This window comes from Sinohyriopsis cumingii, chromosome 6, assembly GCF_028554795.1.
Source record: "Sinohyriopsis cumingii isolate HCF-2022 chromosome 6, ASM2855479v2, whole genome shotgun sequence".
NCBI lineage: Eukaryota > Metazoa > Mollusca > Bivalvia > Unionida > Unionidae > Sinohyriopsis > Sinohyriopsis cumingii.
In genome coordinates, this window is record NC_142966.1 from 85900729 (window position 1) to 85915259 (window position 14531).

The 14531-nt window shown below is 42.7% G+C and overlaps 1 protein-coding gene across 1 annotated transcript in view; it reads left to right on the forward strand.

Annotated features, from left to right (window-relative positions):
- The window catches only part of LOC149797370 (uncharacterized), a 69761-nt gene that overhangs the window by 13633 nt on the left and 41597 nt on the right, over positions 1-14531 (forward strand). The window lies entirely within an intron of this gene.

Genomic DNA, 14531 nt, shown 5'->3' on the forward strand with positions numbered 1-14531 from the left:
CCAGTGGTGAAACAAGTGGGTACGAAATCGCAAATCTTCGGGGGTCGTAGGTTTCAAATCGACGAGTAAATAGGCGTGTGGCGTTTGAGTGGCATCGTCGTACGCCTGAGTCAGCCAAGGCGTCCCTAACTGTTTGGCTAAGACTTGCACTTGCGATTTATCTCGAGGGCTTTTAAACAAGACCACGTAATGCGCATTGAGACTGATGGTGCGATGGGCTTTACTTTGTTGAAACAAATTTTGGGTGATGTAAACGACACTGGCATTACGGTGATGCCCTTTGCGCGTGAACCACAGTTTAATTTCTTCTTCGTCTTCTCCTAACATGTCGTCGAAAATGACCAAATGGGTTAGACGGGAGTCAGAGATGATGCCGTCGTCTTCTTTAGGAATGCCTTCCACAAACACGATGGAATCGCCTTGACTTTCTCGCAAGAGGCTGTACGTCGATTGCCACTCTTTGTAACACCACACGATCCGTTGAGGTGGCCGATCGATCAAATGATATTTATGTTCGATCAAACGTTTGACGAATTCGGTTTTGCCTGAACCGCTAGGTCCATCAATGATCATGTTAAAGGGATGGCGAAGATACAAAGCCTCCCAACTGGCACGATCTAAGTGTTCGTCGATGACTTTGACAATAGAGGAAGAGGGAGTAGAGACAGCAGAGGTAGCCATAGTGTGAGAAATGTCACTTGTGACACGAAAACAAACAAGACGAGAGTTTATATACTTTTTTCAGAACACGTTTAATGAATGTTTCAAACATGAATACGAAAGACAAAAATACATAAAAGCCAAAGGCTTAAGTACAAGAATAAAAGGCTCATGATAACCATTAACGTGGAATAAACACAAGTGTCTGTACAACAACATGTTTTGGGTAATGTTCTAACCAGTTCTATAGTAGGAGGTAAGGTCACACAAGTGTCCTCCTGAAAGGGTCTTTCAGGCATGTCCACGACAGTCCCGTCCTGGGTGACGGGTTCTTCTGGCACCGTCACTAACACGGGTTGAAAAGTAACTTTTTTCCTTGAACAACTCTCGTGCATACTGGGCCACTTCTTGGGTCCAAGCCTCAAAATCCCATTCTTTCCAGGCACGGACATCTGTCCAATGGGGATGTAAGTCCCAAGCTACACACACATCGTCATACACGTCTTGGGTAGCTAAAAGTTGACGAATCTTTTTTTCCCGTAGAGGTCGAGAAGTATCCAGATGAAAACGTAAAGCTTTGAGCAAAAAGAGTTTTTCGTGACCATTTAAGGCCATGGGGGATGTGGTAAGTACTGATCGTAAAGAGTCCACAAAGAATCGGCTGGTAAACGAAATCCCAGAAAACAAGTCACTAAGACACACACCACTTGTCGACCCCAATTGAATGGATACAGTTCTCGTAATAATCGATGGTAATGATCCACGGTTTGAATATGGTCATTGAGTTCCTTTCACGGAATCTGTTGGATTACATGTGCTAAAAACCTCGGCATGACAGCCTGTCTTTATATTCTCTTTTTTTCGGATGCAATACACGTACTTTCTAGCCAGACATCTTCGTTCTCCAGTAGGAAATTTAAATGCTCCAAACTGTAACCTAAACTTCAAACTTCGTTTAGGAGTTTCTTCTTCCGTTAAGTAGATTCCACGTAAAATATGTTTGTAATCCTTTAATTTGTCTTCCTCAATGCGTTGCACTAGGTGAGTCTCGAAGTAACCAAAATTATGAACATGTCGATCATTGGCGACCTCAAAATTTTCAACAATGTCTGACCACTGAAACAATTTCTGACGAATCAGTTCTTTTATACCATTCAGGTACCAGTGGTTAAAGATCTGGTGACGTAACGGATGCAATTGTTCTTTACGTTTGACTTGTATTTTCACCAGCTCTCGGTAAATCCTTTCTCTCAACTCCTCAGGCAAGCCCAAAATGTTCTCTTGTAAAGCATCCATAAGTATATACACTGTTTTTGGAATCCTTGGGTGGTGGCCAATAGCCTCGTTTACCTTTGTGCCTGGTGTAATATCCACTCATAATCAGTCTTCTTATACTTTGAAACAGAGCATAATTTAAAAACGGTTCAATAACTTTGAGTTTGCGTTTCACTTGTATTTTGATCAGTTCTCGGTAAATGCGTTCTCTCAACTCCACAGGCAAAGCACGAATGTTCTCTTGTAAAGTATCCATGAATAGGTCATGCTAAATCCTCTTTGGTCTGACAAAAGACATGTACTGTTTGCACAGACATGGTTTCAATTCATTGTCGAATCTAAATCGTTTAGTTACTAATTTACACGTTACAATTCGTTCAGAAGTTTCCTCTTTCACCAAGTTGACATTGTGTTCAAGATGTTGGTAATTCGTTAACTCTTTCTCTGGAATTCGATGCAGTACGTTTACAATGTAGTAGAGAGAATCGTCAATACCAAACCATTCCTTTTTAAAACCAGGGGGTCGTTGATCAATGTCTGTCCAATGGAACTCTTTCAACTCAATCAGTCCTTGTAAAGCATTCAGGTACCAGTGGTTCAAACACCGGTGACGTAACGGATGCAATTGTTCTTTACGTTTCACTTGTATTTTCACCAGCTCTCGGTAAATGCGTTCTCTCAACTCCACAGGCAAAGCACGAATGTTCTCTTGTAAAGTATCCATGAACAGATTATGGTAAGTTACTTCAATGTCTCGGTCCCACTAAGGGTAAGTAATGACAATTCGGTGACCATCGAGCATGTTCTACGTAGGCCGAATCTTGCGGTTCCCAGTAATGAAGTGACACACCGCAACTGAAGCACTTGACTTTATCTCCTTCGCCCAAGTAGAAAAATCCGTTTCTGGCTAATTCTTCGGGGGTCGGTCCTCCCAGATACTTAGGCCATTTTCCTTTGAACGATTGAAGACGATTTTCAAAGTCGCAGTATTCCGACAAACGCACAAGAAACGAATATTCGTCTTTCACAGGTTCGTTTCGATGAAGGTTGGGTGATATGAACAGAAGTTTGCTCAGGGCTGGATGACATCCGTAGGGGGGTAGACGTGAAGGTGAACATTCCCCTTTAAAACGAAACCCAGTAAAATGTCCAAGAGGACGAGCGGCATCGCTTTCGCATCCCTCAGGTTGGACACGCACAGCATCCCTTTCCATAATAGGGGTAGTGACACTAAAGTTCCCATGATGCTTTACGGCATCGCTAAGGTCACAACGTACAGCATCGTACCCATCGCAAGGCTCACAATCGCATTCCACTTCAGAAGCCTCACACTTGAATTGTGCCTTTCTAAACAACTTGTTTTGTGTTTCTCTGGAAGTATTCATCTTGTTCGCTCGGTCTTGGTAGTCCCAATGAACTATCGATCTTGACCATAGCGCCTTTTTATACTAGTCGCAATGCAGTCTCCAGCTTGTACATCTTTCCTTTTTTACGTTTTTTATGTCCTGTTCTGGAAGGTACCGTCTCTAAGGTACCGTCAACATTGTACCGTAGTGTGATGGGTGGAAAGGCCATAGAAAGGTAAGGGCAGAGCGGAGACCATCGAGTATGTTCCAGAATAGCTGAATCTTTATAGATACATAGATCCATTCGTAACTTCAGTCCGCAAGCGAAACACTGTACCTCGTATCCCAATCCTGACTCAGGTCCCAAGTAGACAAATCCTGTTCTAGCTAAAACATGCGAAGAAGGTAATCCTTCCCTATCCGTAGGCCATTTCTGAAACGTGTCCAATCGACGGGCACAATCACAATAGTCAGGTAAGAAGACTGGAAAATGGTAGGGTTTGACTTGGAGTTCTCATCGGGTTTCTCACTCGATTCTTGCTGTGGCGAAGTCATCTTTCTCGTGGGTAACTATCCTCTTACAACCAATGTTTTATACCAACGTGTCCATACGGCAAAGTAAAGTGGTTGGGTAGTCGCACTCGCTTCTGGTACACGATTTGATAAACTTTTTCCAAGGGTCGACTGACGATGTGATGAGTGGGTAAACGTACAATCTTGTTCGGTTGATAGGTGGTCACTTTAAAGTTTCCATCCTCTCCCGATTGCAAGGCTTCTTTCAATACCCCAAAGTTGACCACACGACTGGTACGATAATTCAAAGTCAGTCCTTTCACTTTGCACGTCGTGTGCACTTCTCCTTGTGGGTCCCGATATTCGTAGCCGTAATTTTTGGGACCGCCACTGACGAAACTTAGAATCTTGTCGTCGGGATGCTCGTCTGTCCAGGCTCCTAAACGGTCTCCTTCGATGTTAGGGTGCTGTTGACTCGGGTGATGGATGTAAATGCAACTGTCCATGTCAAAGTACAGGACGCGTTCTCTTAACAGTTCTAAAGCTTCGTACAATTTTAAGCGAGCATGGGCTGTCACGTAAGCCGCAATGATGACATTTCCAAAAGGGTCGTCTTGTACAAAGTCCAGATCTTCTTCGTAATTGACCAAGATCAAATCCTCGCGAACGACGTCCACGTGTTTCATGTATTTGGTTTTGTCGTGAATCATCTGGAAGTAGCGGGAAGGTTCTGTCAAATATTCCGTCTTGGGTAAACACGGTCGTTGTGCCATTTTACCCCACAAGCAATTTAACATCACTTTGGCAAACGATCGCCTGCCTTCGTTTTTCTCGATGTGGTCTAAAGAGATGCCTTCTTGTTCATAGTATTTCTCTTTGAATTGTATTTGGTCTTCGGGAGTGTGACACCAGGACGGATAGCCGCTGGCTTCTTGCTTCAGTTTCAAAAAGGCATCCACGTAGTCGGCGAAAATGCCTTTCTGAGTGGGGTCACGCTTGTGGTATTGTTGTGTCTTGGGAAAGTGGCAAATTTCGTACACTTCTAACAGTTGGTATCCCATGTCCAGAGCTTTGAACAATTCTACGCTGACCCAGGTTCCCGTCAAGGCGCGTTCTTCCTGGGTGTGATGGCAAGGCTGGTCTTGGTTGCACCTTTCGGCACAAGTACGGCACAAAGGAAACATCAGTTTGTCTTGGCAATGGTGAGGTAAGACGGGATGGTATAGGTTCGTGGGAGGCAAAACTTTACACTTGATCAAGCCTTCGTATTGACGAATGTTTTTCAGGTCGATGTGTTCCGTCAGCAATTGTGGGTGCCCTACAGGAAAGCGACAATATTTGCACACGTAGGGATACAGCGAACACACGTCCAAGTATTTGATTTCTTCTCCTTTCTCTTCGTCGGCTTGGTACAGCAAACAGGTGGCATTGGTCTTTCCTCCGTACAAACTATCCCTCGGGTTCAGCGGGTCCATGAACTGGTAACTTTCCACGAGGCGTTTAAACTCGGGATCGGTTTTCATACGGTCTTCGTACTCGTGTTCCCACATTTCCACCACTTGGTATCCTTGCTGTTCCAACTTTAGGCGCCGCTGACATGTGTCCTGGTACAAGTCTTCCATGGTTCGTTGTAAAAACTGATTTTTAGTGCTACGGTCAGGGTAACAGACGGGACATCCGTGAAATAAGCAGCCGTTAAATTCGTACACGATCTTGTGGTTTTCTAAGTCCCAGCCATCGACCGAATACGTTCCGATGGTCTTTTCACCCCCTCCGTTGCGAGCATGCTGAATCCACTTGTCTTCCTTGTCGCACAAGTAATGTAACCAACGTAGGGCTTTGACCGAGTATTGACGTTTGACAAAGTTGGTCGTTTGAGGGCTGATGACAGCCACGGTGTTTTCAGGCATGAATCGTTGTCGATACACTAAGGAACACGCTTTGGCAATGGTGCAAGCTTCTTTCAAAGGATCGACCCCTCCGTGTTCCATGAACAGTTCTCGAAATTTTCCACAGCAACGCCGTAAAATGTCCACGTCGGAACGACAATACTTTAGCATTTCTTCCTGAAAGTCGAAAGGATCCGAGGCGTGAGCCTGGTACCAAGCGTAGAAAGCTTCTCGTTGTTCGGCACGCATGTTGTCAGGGTCGTAATAGTGAGCCTCAGGTAAATGGGGTAGAACGGCGTGTTGATTGGCTTCCGTATTGAAAAAGTGTGGAAAGTACCCTTTAGCCATTTCTGTCATTCCAAACGTTTAGGCATTCGACTCAAAGGCATGGCCAAATAGCTCATCGAATCTTTTAACTGTACTTGTCCCACTTGCATGAAAATGATTTTGGCTCCGTTCAAAGTCACTTTAGGACGTTCGGTGCCATGTTCCGTATAGTATCTGAGAAGAAACTGTCCATCGTATCCGGAGAAATTGTGAGCCATCACCGTGGCATGACGATGACAATCTCCGTAACGTTCGATGTCCTCTTGGCTCCACGTCTTGTCGATGGGGTCTAAGACCCATTGGGCAAAATCGGCTAACGTGTTCGGTCCCCGAAAGATTTTTTCACGCCCTCCAGGAATCTTGCTGCAGTGAGAGCAATGACTGAAGATAGGTTCTTGAATGCACTTCTCGCACGCTTGATGAGCCACGCAGAAATTAGGAATGTGAATGCCGGTCTCTTGCATGCATTCGAAATCGAAAAAAATGAAATTGCCTTTCTTCTTGTGACCGTCCTCTTTCTCTGGTAGGGGTTGGTATTTTTGCACATAGCATTGGTGTTCCAAGTCCACGATGTGGTGACAAATGTGACATTTTTTCTTTCCTGAACATACGTGTGCCTTGGCAGCATTGGTACATATGCCTTGTCCACACGTAGGGCACAATCTCAGGAGTTGACAAGCACATTTCTGCTGTTAACCTTGCGTCTTCAGATGTTGTTGGTAACAGGTAGGGCTGACAAACGTGCGCAGACAAGTTGAACAAGGCACTGGTCCTTCGCTCAGACAGGGTGAAGAGACCAAACATCCTGAGCATTTCAATCCACAATGCTTGTGTTACTCTCGATTATTATAACCATGGTCACATTTGTCACAGTAATAACTGTATCCCAGGAATCCGGTGATACTGGTAATGGTATCGAAATGTTCATCGTGATAATAGACATGAATGTATTTTCCGTCCTTAAAGTCTTGGCCTCGAAACAACAGAGGTCCGCGCACTTCTTGAGGGTGCACTTTCAAGGTGTATCGTGGAGCTATGGCATCTTGCAATTTTTGCATCTCAGGAATGCCACAGGGTGTGTCTTTGGACAGTCCGGCTTGTTGTAACAGGAGTTCTGCTTCGTTTCGCTGTTTGGCTTGATCGGATCGTTGAATAGTTTTCCAGGCTCTTTTCCATTCTGTCGTGTCGTTCTTGTTGGCATAGGTTCGTCCCACCACGATGGCTCGAGCTAAACACATCTGGTCTTGAGGATTGTGAATTTGGACAAGGCTACGCTTAATGCTGCGAAGCTCGTTCACCAATAACATCTTTTTGCGTCCGGTCCCTTGAGGAGGAGAGACGTGGGTCATGTCCAGTGTGGCTTTTCCATCGGTGATGTCAAACTGGTCATTGGATTGTTGCACGTGTTGAATCTTGTCCATGACTTTGGAAGCGGTCAATTCTGCAGGGCTGCTAAACTCGATCCAAACAGGGGATTTCAAACCGTCGTGTTGTATGGAAAGTCTCAAGCGATCGTCTTCTTTGGGTTGACATTGTCGCTTGAGTGCGGTGAGCAAAGAATCCCACACCCCAGTGATGAACCATTCTGCTTTCTCTAACGGTACTTCAGCCTTGAAATCTTTAAACTTCACCGTGTATTTGTAAGCCGTGGTTCTAAATTTTCTAGAGGAGCGCTTTTCCGTCTCTCGAATGGAATAGTATTTTTCAGGGTTGGCTAAGGGTGGTGAACTTGGTTTAGAGGGTTCGGATTCTGGTTCACTCATGTCCTCTTCAAAATCACTGGCATGAATTTGTGCCAAGACTTCAGCTCTGGTACGAGGCGATAGATCACGTTTCTGCCTCTTACTTTCTTCTTCTTCTTTCTTCTCGAATGAATAGGATCGTTTCATCTTGAGAGAAAAACGTCAAATGACTCAAGTGTAAACACCATAGACTAATTTATAGTCATGGCAGACCAGCGTATATAAAAGGGTGTGTGTCTTGTCCTTTCACTATTCATTTCACTCTCAAGCCGAGCAGAACGAAGGAAGAGACTAACCAAATCGAACGTTTCGTCAGAGCTTTGGGAGGGGTCATTAGAAAATTCTCTTCAGACCAGCCCACGGACTACTCTCCTTCCTTTCGAGATAAAAGTCAAGATACTTGCTATATCTGTCAGAAGAAAGGGCATTGGTCTTCAGAGTGTCCAGACCGTCAAAAAAGAAAAAAACAGGGGCTAAAAAAGACAAAAGTCAAGATACCTGTTATTATTGTCAAGAAAAAGGACATTGGTCTCCAGATTGCCCAAAAAAGAAACAAGAGGAGTCAGAAGAAAAGAGGAATTCTTCAGAAGAAGAGAGGGATTCTTCGGAAGAAGAGAGGGATTTTTCAGAGGAAGAAAGCAGACAGGTGAAGAAAAAGAAACAGGAGAAGAAAAGAAGAAGGGAAAAAAGTGAGGAGGAAGAAGCGGAAAAGAGTGTGACGGTGAAGAAATTTGAAAAACAGAGAGACTAAACAAGGAGACAGAAGAAGTCAATGAACTTTTTATTAAAGTGTTGTGTTGTGAATTGTGAATTGGATTGTAACAATGGATAAAAGAATAAATTAATGATATAAGGTAAGTGTCTCTGAGTTTTGATTTTAAAATAAGAAGCTACACTCACGCACTCATACAAAGACACGTACTATAGGGGGTAAAATGGGTTGGTTTTTTTGAGTTATTGGCAATTGAAATTGTATTTCTTTTCGAGAAATGTGGGTGGCCCTGAAAAGGGCCTTTTTATTTTGGTGCAGGGGTGAGTTCAAGCAATCAACTTTAACTGCCTTAAGCCTTTGCCACGGCCAAGGCCTACTTCTGGACTGCGTAATGTTGATGATTGGGTTGAAATCACTAAGGGTGGTACGGTAGGCTTAGTCACAGGGTTAACGTGTTTAGCTCGGGAAGGTTGATTGATTGATTGTTTTTTTTTTTAACGGCGCATCAGCACTCTTAGGCTATTTAGCTCCAAACAAAGTGTTACTTGTATGATCTTTTAAAACTTATAAAAGGTTCTACATCGACCAGCGATATAAAAGAACAAATGGTTGAAATTAAAAACGGTAAGATGGTAACGGTGCAAAATAAAGCTTCCCGATCAACGGGAGATGTAAAAAAGATGAATAGGTATTAAAATGGGACGGAATGTATATTGCATAAAACTGCACAAGGTGATAGCATAAAAGTCAGAGTTTAGAGTAAATATTTACGGCTTTCAAGAACTCGATAATACGAGTGATGTTTATATTATCAAAAAGTTCTTTCATATCATGCACAACGTAATAACGATCGCGCGTAGGTTGTAGGTCAAAGCACTCTATCATAAAGTGCTTGACAGTGAATGGTTCATTGCAAGAAACGCACTCTGGTGGGTCTTCACCTTTTAGTATGTGGGTGTGGGTGATATAAGTATGACCAATTCGGATTCTTGCAATGACTACCTCCTCCCTACGAATGGTTCTGTAGGAAGGAGTCCATTCTCCTAGAGTTGGTTTGATTGCATGAAGTTTGTTATTTACAGCATCATTCCATGATGCCTGCCACTTCTGACGTAAGAACTTTCTGATACAAGGTTTAAAATCTGTATATGGTATTTTAAAATCAGATGGTTCTTGAGAAAGGGCCATTTTAGCAGCGCGATCTGCTTTTTCGTTACCTTTAATACCAATGTGGCTAGGTAACCAACAGTATATTATATTGTGGGAGACACTCAGCTCGGTATTTTTTACGAGTATGTTTTTCAATAATGGGTTCTCCAGTTTTCTATTGTGTAGTGACTGAAGTACTGATAGCGAGTCGGAGAAGATGATACAGTTTGAAATACGATTCTTTTCTATATGTTGCAGAGCAAGGTCTATTGCTCTGATTTCGGCTGTAAAAATTGATGCTCCATTTGGTAAGCGAACTTGCGTTGTGTGATTTCCACAAACAAAGGCTGCAGCAGCCTTTTCCTCATCCTTTGATCCATCAGTGCAAATTCTCGTGTAGTTTTTAAATTCGGTGAGGAGTTCATGGTAAGAGTTGTGGAAGATAGAAGGGTTTGTTTCGGATTTTTTTCTATGGTGTAGCGTAAAACGTACTTTTGGTTGTTTAATTAGCCAGGGTGGTGTTTCGGAGATGGATGTTTTCTGAATTTTTGAAAGATCTATATTTGTAGTGTCAAGGCTGGATGATATTCTAATGCCAAAGGAAGGTATGGCGTTTGGTTTATTTTCGTATAAAGTTTTGTATTTGGGTTGAAAAACAGCCGAAAAAGCAGGATTCAGAGGGTTTGATTTTAATTTGAGAGCATACTGTGCTGAAAGCATTTCTCTGCGATGCGATAACGGTGGTTCATTCGCCTCAGCTAGAAGGCTTTCACACGGGGATGTTTTAAATGCTCCCAGAGCCAGTCTTATTCCCTGATGATGAATTGGATCAAGCATTTTAAGATACGATTTTCTGGCAGAACCATACACAACGCAACCATAGTCTAGTTTGGAGCGAATAAACGTTCTATATAAATTCAGGATGACTTTTCTATCAGCACCCCAGTCAGTGTGTGCTACTACTTTAAGTAGGTCAAGTGCTTTTAAGCATTTGGCTTTCAAGTTTTTTAGGTGTGGAATAAAGGTCAGTTTTCTGTCAAAGATAATACCCAAAAATTTTGTTTCCTCAACAACTGGAATAGGTGTTCCGTCCAGCGTGAGTTTAGGTTCATCGTAGTGTCGTCGTAATTGACAGAAATGCATACATACAGTTTTTGATTTCGAGAATTTGAAACCGTTCGTACTAGACCAATTTTGAATCTTGTTGATATTTTGCTGTAGTTGTCTTTCAATTGTATGCATGTGCTTTGACCGATAACATATGAGAAAATCATCAACATATAGTGAGCAATCCACACCAGGAGTCAAACACTTGGTGATGTTATTAATTTTGATATTGAAAAGTGTCACAGATAAAATACTGCCCTGGGGCACACCCATCTCTTGCTCGTGCAAATCTGAGAGAGTACAGCCCACTCGTACCTTGAATTCTCTGTCGGAGAGGAAGTTGGATATGAAAGAGGGCAGACGGCCTTTTAGACCTAGATCGTGCAGGTCTTTTAGTATCCCGTACTTCCATGTTGTGTCATAGGCCTTTTCTAAATCAAAGAAAACCGCTACTAAATGTTCTTTCTTGATAAATGCATCGCGAATGAATGTTTCTAGTCTAACCAGATGATCGTTGGTGCTCCGTCCATAACGAAAGCCACTTTGGAAAGGAGATATTAAATTGTTAGTTTCCAGGTACCATACAAGCCGAGAATTGATCATTCGTTCCATTGTTTTGCACATGCAGCTTGTGAGTGCAATAGGTCGATAGTTGGTAGGATCTTCACTATCTTTACCGGGTTTGGGAACTGGTATTACTGTTGCTTCTTTCCATATTTTAGGTAGGTTACCAGTAATCCATAAATCATTGAAGAGTTTTAAAAGAGATGTTAAAGATGATTCTGGAAGATGTTTTAAAAACTGGTAATGTATTTTGTCAGGCCCAGCGGAAGTATCATGGGCCTTGTCTAAAGCCTCCATAAGTTCTGATAGTGAAAACAGCTGGTTGTAGCTTTCCGAGTTGTTGGATGTGAATTTTAAACGTGACTTTTCTTTTTGAGTTTTCAATTTTTGGAAGGCTTCGGAATAATTAGATGATGACGAATTTTTAGAGAATGTATCAGCAAGAACATTTGCTATGTCACGTTTTGAGCTAAGATTGTTATTGTTCACTTTTAGATGTCGGAAAGAATTGTGTTTTCTCTTTCCGTTTATTTTTCGGATCGTGTCCCAAACTTTCTTAATTGAGGAACGAGAGTTTAAAGAGGAAACATATTTCATCCATGATGCTCGTTTACTTTCTTTGATTGTGCGGCGAGCTTTGGCCCGGAGAATACGATATTTACTTAAATTCTCGGGCGTCGGATGATTGTTAAATTTTTTCAAGGCTTCTCGGCGTTGCCGTATGGCTTCCTTACATTCCTTAGTGAGCCAAGGTTTTAGGGTTCTTTTACAGTTTGCTGAGGACTTGGGGATAGATTCTTCTGCAATGTCGGTTAAAGCTCGGGAAGGTCGTATTCTCTTCGGTCGTAATAAAGAAGTCTGATACATTTGTTTCAGACTTCTTAACTCCGCTAAAATGTCCAACAGTACCGTAACCGTTTGATTTTCACCCTCTTGTTAATTTGCTGCTACTTCTTCTTGCTGTTGTTGTTGTTGTTTTTTTCTTACCTCTTCTTCTTGCTGCTGCTGCTGTAGGAGAAAAGCTTGTTCCGCTTCCTTTTGTCGTTGTATAAATTTCTCCAATTCTTCTTTCTGTCTCTGTCTAAAATTCTCCACTTGGGGTAACAAAGAAGGTAACGAAGGTTCCGGAACAAATTCTTGCGAGGTAAGAAAATCCACAAAATCCCAATTCACCTCTTCTGAAAGTAAGTCCGGGTTCCCTTGGGCAGTCTCCCCTGCTGGTGCACCCCAATGGATCGTTTTCTGAGTTTCTGTCATGTTGAATCACTGTCGCATAGATTGACTGTACACAAGCGCTTGCGAATCTATATAGACCACGTGACGTTACAGACTGCTCTCTTCGGATTGGATGCGGGCTGACTGAATTTTGTAACGCGTGTTCGGATTGGTGAATGAACTCAATCCGTTTCAATCCTTCCTCTACCTATAAATAAGCGCAGTTCACTGCATTGATTCACCTGTTCTCGTCGCTTCAAGATGTGGACCACAGTCGAATCATCCACCCTTGTGTCTTCCATGATGTTTAGGACGGACATGCTCATGCATGTCCGGTCCAAGTGGACCGTTGTCGACAAGTCAGACACCAGTCTGTGGATACGAAGAGTGTACGTAGAAAGACAAGGTTGCCTCAAGAGGACACAGATTTATGGCCTTCGAGTAAGACGCAGCTTGAGGACAAGAAGATGCCGCAGATGCCCTTTATGTTAATGGATACATTAACATAAACCCAAAGGCCCTTTTCAGGGCCACCCACATTTCTCGAAAAGAGAATGACTTTCCATTGCCTACCCCTTTTTTAAAAAAAAAATCCCATGTTCAATTCCCACTTGTCCCTAGATAGACCCACACTTTATTTCCCCCCCCCCCCATGTTCAATTCCCCTTGTCGCTAGAGTGGCCCACGATTTTTTTTCTCCATGTTAAATTCCCCTTGTCGCTATATTTGCCCACGATTTTTCTCCATGTTAAATTTCCATTGTCGCTATATTTGCCCGGGGGGGGGGGGGTCTGTAATGCTAATTCCCATTGTCGCTCTAGTGTCCCTATATACTACTAATGTAGCTATAAAATTACTTTGAGTTGTTTGATTATCCATGGAGTTGTTTCAGAAAAGGGTAACTTTTGGATCTTTGAAAGGTTAAATTTTGTATTATCAAGGCACGGATATATTTTAATTCCATTGGTAGGTATGTCATTTGGCTTGTTTTGGTATAGTGTTTTGTATTTGGGTTGAAATACAATAGCAAAGCAGGGTTCAAACGGTGTGTGTGTGTGTGTGTGTGTGTGTGTGTGTGTGTGTGTGTGTGATCTAGAAATTTAACGTAGTTTTAACAATTTTCCAGTCATATCGCCTTGATGTCTGCAGTGTGGCAGTTTAAAGTGATGTCTAACACTGGGGCATTATGCCGCAGACATGTAGCATTATGTCCCACCCAGTCACATTATCCTCACACCAGTCCGACCAGTCCTAATACTAGCTTCTTAATGATGAGCACCCAGCGAGGAAGCTGTAAGTACTATTTTTAGAAGCTTTTGGTATGACTCGGCCGGGGTTCGAACCCACGACCTCCCGCATCCGGGGCGGACGCTCTAACTACTAGGCCACCGAAGCGGTCTGGGTTCAAAGGGATATATCTTAATTTTAGGTCTTATTGTATACATAGTATTTCTCTACGATGTGATAGAGATGCCTCAATCGCTTTAGCCAAACGGCTTTCACACGGAGATGTAATGAATACTCCCAGAACAAGTCGCAATGCTTTCTGGCGAATCGGGTCGAGCATCTTTAAGTAAGACTTGTTGTCTGAACTGTAGACAACTTAACGTAGTCCAGTATCGATCGAATAAAGTTTTTTTTTATAGGTTGAAAACGACTTTCCTATCAGCACCTCCGTCAGTGTTTGCTACTACTTTGAGTAACTCGGGTAAGCACTGTATCTCTCACAATATAGTATACTGTTGGTAACCCAGCCACGTCGATACTGAAGGAAATGAAAAAGCAGCCGGTACTCACAAAAGGTCCTATATCTGGAAACATCTGATTTTTATATACCATATCTCTGCAAACATCTGATTTTTATATACCATACGCTGGTTTGAAACCTAGTATCAAAATATCTTTTATTTGGTAAGTGGCAGTCACTATGGAATGATGCTATAAATAACAAACTCCTTGCGATCAACCAGTCCTGGGCGATAGGCCTATTTCCTACAGATGCATCCGTAATTATTTCAAGAATCAGAATAGG